Source organism: Colius striatus, chromosome 2, assembly GCF_028858725.1.
Source record: "Colius striatus isolate bColStr4 chromosome 2, bColStr4.1.hap1, whole genome shotgun sequence".
NCBI lineage: Eukaryota > Metazoa > Chordata > Aves > Coliiformes > Coliidae > Colius > Colius striatus.
The window spans coordinates 77616107-77621823 of NC_084760.1; positions in this window are offsets into that span (position 1 = coordinate 77616107).

Here is a 5717-nt window from a genome sequence, read left to right on the forward strand (position 1 = left end):
TAATGATTATGAAGAGAATGTTCCCTCATACCAAAGAGAAGAGAAAGAGATACCACTCCAGTCATGCAAATCTGCACCCACCTTCTCAGAACAGGATTCCAGAAGTTCAGCAGTTCCAGATAAAATTTTCAGAGCTCCTGTGGAAATTAACCAAAAGCCAGCAAAGAGAATTGGGTTTGTTAGAGTAAACTCAATTGTCATTCTAAAATCCTGCTTGCTGGACTAAGCATTTCGTGGGTTTATCTGTTACATTCCCAAATCTGATGCCCTTCTAATTGTTTTCCCCTCTGCATCAAAAGCTTTCAATACTAAAAGCTTTTGATGTAGTCTGGAAGAAATTCGGCAAGCTTAACACAGAATGAAAACAACTGTAGCTGAACATGCTATGAATGTAGGTAATGCACTAAGGACAACTAAAAGGTATGTATTTGATACTTTAGGATACTAACCTTATAGAGTAGAGGGTTTCATCTTACAAACCTGATATCAGCTATCAAACTGTAAGCCTCTCTTGCATTCTGAAATACAAATTCCACTCTCAGAGGAATAATTAAAGATCATTTAGTATCTTGGAACATTGCACTTCTGCAGATATTGTAGCCAGCTTCAAGCAGGCTGTCCATGCCTATGTCTTCAATCAAATTCCAGATAGATCAAATGTGAATTATAAAGCACTGTGGCCAATGCAGATATGCGATTCCCCTCATCCCCCACACCCCCACTCCCAGCCAATTGAAATTAGTGCATTAATTAATTGCACTGCATACACAAAATACAACTGTGAATTACTTTTTTAATCCTATTTTGGATGATATGGCTAGAGACACGATCAAGATATACTGTTTTTGAATCTCTTCCATACACTTGGTAAAACAATACAATCTGTGCAACTAAACTGGCAGAGGACATGACATTTAAACAATACTTGGAAAGTACCATATTAAATGGGTTTAATTGCATTAAGTCTTAAGTTCTTAGGCGAAAAAGCAGTAACTCCTTTATTAATGGACTTCTTTCTTTTCCCCTGCTAATCCTATCTTTCAGGTGCATAGCTGCATGAGTCCTTCTCTCATCTAATTATTTGGCATTTACCTTTAACTTCTGTTTTTTTCGTATTTGACAGGAGATGAACAGAACCTAATATGAGCACTGATGTAAGGATCATCCCTGACATTTCTTTACCTGACAGCTGTTACAGGGCTTTTCATACTCTTCACAGCTACCATCACTGCTAAAGGGTTATTTTTGTTTCTACATTCACCTGAAGTTTTAAGCAAATAAAACAGGGTGGTGTCCCAAGTGACTGGCACTATTTCAGTGCTGATCAGGTTCTGGCTAAAGCTCTCCTGCAAAAGCAATTTCCTGAAGAAAAACTGTATTTGATTAAGAATCAAAAACATAGCCTTGTGTGTGTGTGTGTGTGTGTGTGTGTGTTTTGCTGACTGTAAACGGAAGATTCTCCAGTCAGTCCACTGGTACAGTGAATATCGCTTTCCTCAAAGCAGCTCTCATACAAGTTTTACCACCTGCTGCAGCTACTCAACTGTTCTCCACCTGCCTGAACAATTCCAGTGACTCTGCTCTCTGCACCTCCAGTTGCAGTACAGCTTCATGGGAGTTATTACAGCAGCTTGACTCATTTTACTAGAGCCTAGAACATGGTAATCAGCCTTCTCATTGCAAGCAACAAGACAGTCCAAGAAGAGGTGGAGGTGGGATTGCAAAACAAACCTCAGAAACTGATACTAAATATGGATTTCTAAATAGGTTTCTGCTTTAAGGCAGAACAGTCTGCAGCTGTGTTATTTTGCTCAAGATGGTTGCAACCAGCAATACATCCATATTGGCTGAAACTAGCTAATAGAAAGGGTGGTCTAGCAACCACAACTTGCATCTCTTTCTTCTTTATATTAGACAGAGGCAGAAGAGTCAAGTAAAATCAATTTTACTTGCTGCTTTGTTCTCCCACAGTCGTGGTACTTGGGCTGTTTGCACGTACTCTTCAATAGGCAGAAAAGGACCAAAATCAGAGAATAATTTTGCTCCCTTTATCTTGCAGTAGGGTTCTGAGGGAGTAACAAACCAACAAGAGTATTACCTAACAAACCATATAAAAACCTGCCTCCTGTGATTTCTCTTGCCTTTTGCACTAAATAAATGCAGTTCGATCATGCTTTGGGACACACTAGTTTGGTGGATGGTTGGGGATTTGTCTTTTTAAAGAGTCTTCTGTTATCATCACTTACTTTCATTTGCCATTTCTGAAAACTTTTGGGTGTTTACCAGGCTAAAAAAACCACCTGCCTTTGCCCACTTTTCTTACTCTCTGTTTCCATGGGCAAAATTAAAGATCTTTGTGCACCCTCCCTTAGCTAAGAATTACACATTTGATTTCAACCTTATCAAAGATTAAGAAATGTCAGAGACCTTGTATCTTAATCTACTACTTTTACTTCTTACCATTAAGACACAAACATGTGGAAAAATTTAATAACAGAATGCTGGCTGATAACATTTCTCCCCTTCTTACATACCACTTAAAAGTCTAAAACAACAAATAAACAATCCTCCCCAAAGTCTATTTGCTGCTTAGTTAAAACTTAAGTCAAAGACAAGATTCCAGCATGCTACAAGCAAAATTTACTTGCCCAAGACTACTCTTACTGTATTTTGCCTAAAACATTAGTTTTGCTTCTAAAATTTTCTGCAAATTGTAAACATTTGAAGGCTGCTTCTCTTTTCCAAATACAGCCACAGATGTTAAAAGAAACTGAAAGAAGTATTAGAAAACACCTGGATGTACAATCAGGGAGAGAAAGACAGTAGCTTTTCCATGGCTTTTCTTCCACTGCCTCTAACAACGCTTGATTTTGCAACAAGCTTCATCCAGGAGAAAGGCCTTTCTGCCAGCCTCCATCATGGCAAAATAAAGGTTGCAGCATGAAATGAAGGCTCAGAGTTAACACGTTGTCCTTTGAATTTATGAGGTATTTGTCCCCGGTCTGAAGTAGTGTAAAGAAAGAAACATTCAAACTAGGTTTATTTCCTCCCTATTAGCAGCTTTCTAAAAATCAGGAGAAAGGTAATTTCTCTATGCCTTATGCAGCTTTTAGGTTGGGAAGGAGAGGTAATGCTGTATTGCACCATTCAAACACACAAGTAAATCCCCTCCATTAACTCACCCCTCCTCCTGAGGATCTGGAGTCCAAGGTCAGCCTAGAGCTTAAGGCTTCCCAGTCAGTGCACTATGCTACAGCTCTGCCAGCACAGGGGACCAGTACAGTGGATAAACCATTTACTGCATGCCTCTGGAAACCACAGCAAAAAGAAAAAAAAGAAAAAAATTAAAAAAAGAAAAACAGAAAAAAAAAGAATACATAAATAAAAATACATGCCATTTCATCAAACTGCACGACACTGTTAAAGCCTCTGTCTGCCAATCTGACCAGATGTCACCGTCTACACCATCTGTTTTGTTCTCGCCCATTCCAGCAGTTCCAGGAGTAACTCCTACCTCACAAAAGACCATACTGTCTTTCTTCCAAGTATGGAACAGAAACCCTCAACTCCATTCTCAGACAGAAGAACAATTATTTTAATAAAGGGCATGAAGACAAGGATTATTTAATTTGTACCATAGGGAGGTTCAGCTTCTGGAAAGCTGAAGACAAATAGGGGGTAAGAACTCTGTTTCTCAAATGCAAAGCTCTTGCTTTCCCTTGATGTCAGCTGCTGTCCATTCATGGCCAGCTGGGTCCAGCACTAAACACCATCACTTACTTGTAGAAGCAACTGTAGGACAGCAGGTAACAAGGATATTTGATTTATATTACTGACCTTTCATACAAAATAAAATTAATCAAGAGTATGTCCCACATAGGTAACACAGCATTGAACATGGTTGTCTGAAGAAGATTGTCCAAATTATTGTTTGTCATTGCATGCACTGAGACCTTCGTGAAAATCAATCTGCAAAAGGAAACTAACCAGAAAGCATGTCTGTATTCCAAAACAGCACCATCTAAAATGCACAACTGTGGAAAGATCTGGCCTTCCCTTCAACGTCTCCCTTCCCTGCATTGATAACCCTCAATACAAGGCAGGCAAGAAAATCAGTTTCCCTCCTCCTCTGAAGATTTACAAAGGACCAGGCACTTCACTGAAAAATTGGAAAGAAAATGGGGTGGGGGGGAAATTATGAGTCAAATGTAAACAAACTCAGATATATAACTGGAAAAAAAATACAGAAGAAAACTGAGAAATGACAACAAAGGACCTTTTTTCTAAACAGGATTTAAGCAATTTCTACTCATTACCCAACTCCATTTTAAAAGTATGAAAGGATGTCAAACCTTGCTTCCTTTGGTTTTGTCAGAAAATGGTTATTTGAAGAAAGTAGGGCAACAAAGTCTTCTTATATTCATTGCAGTAACTGCTTAACATGAAAAAACAGCTTAAAAAGCTTTTCTCAAAAGCCCTCTTCCCTTAATTACCTTTTGGTTGGTGATGACCACTTATACTAGATTTCCAAATGGTTCTTACATTTCTAACACAAAAACCACCAGAATGACTCTGAAAAACGTTTCATACCTTCTCCACACACAGTCATGAAAACGCAAGACAAATGGTGCTTTTCTTCCCTTCTGGAGGTGCATGTGCTGGTTCTGATCACAGAAATAGCAACTCTGCTTGTCTTCCCCCCCGACATGACACCCTGCCTTGAGCTTTGTAAGGCTCAGGATTTCAAACAAACTTCCACTGATGACGTTGACAGTAGTTTTTCCATTGACTTGAGCTGGGAATGAATCAGTTTTTTACTATGGAAGGCTAACTGTTGAGTATCTTCATCATCTCCTGTTTCTCAGTTTTATCAGCCACTACAGGAATTAGAAACTAATTGAATTAAAACATTTTCCTTGAATTAAGAAAAAAAAAGACATTTGAGAAGAAAGTCTTGTTGACCACCATATGTTTATTTTTTTAAACAATTTACAAATAAAAACATTATCTTTGTCCAAGCAAACACATTTAATACTTTAGTCTTTAACAGGCTATACAAATGAGAACCATCACACCAGAGCCTTTGATAGCTCAGTGACCATTCAGGGTAGGCATGCATGTGTCTGTATCACATGGAGCGAGTCCAACTCCTGACACCAGGGTTCTGATCTTCTGCTTCTTCAGAGCTGGTCAGCTGCTAAATGATTTAACACAAACAGTTACTGGATCACAATACAATGAAAGAAAGCCCATTTCAAATCATGTAAGTGACCTCAATGTGTCTGGTCCAGGTGTCAGGCCACAGAGCCTTACCGATTAGTCTTCTTCTCCACAAGCCAGTCGGACAGATTTTCTCCCCTTGCTTAGTGATGTGGCATCCATACACGTGCTTATACAATACAATGAAACAGCTTAAATACAGAGGTAATACAACAGTAATTACAAATCACAGGGACAGATAAACAAACAAAACCAACTCTAATAACATCTTTGCATTTCAAACAATGAAAGTAAACAAAACCATGCATTACTGAAATTTTCAGGTTTAGCTCTTCTGAAAGTCTCCACTTCCTCAAGTTCTAAACTGCTGCTCTTGAGCTTGTCCCAGCGGCTGGGCTACTCACGGTGCTACTGACACAAACAGGGTGAGCTGGAAAGCATCCAAGAATGGCCAAAGAATAAAAGTCCCCCCAAAACAAACAACAAAGACGCACGCA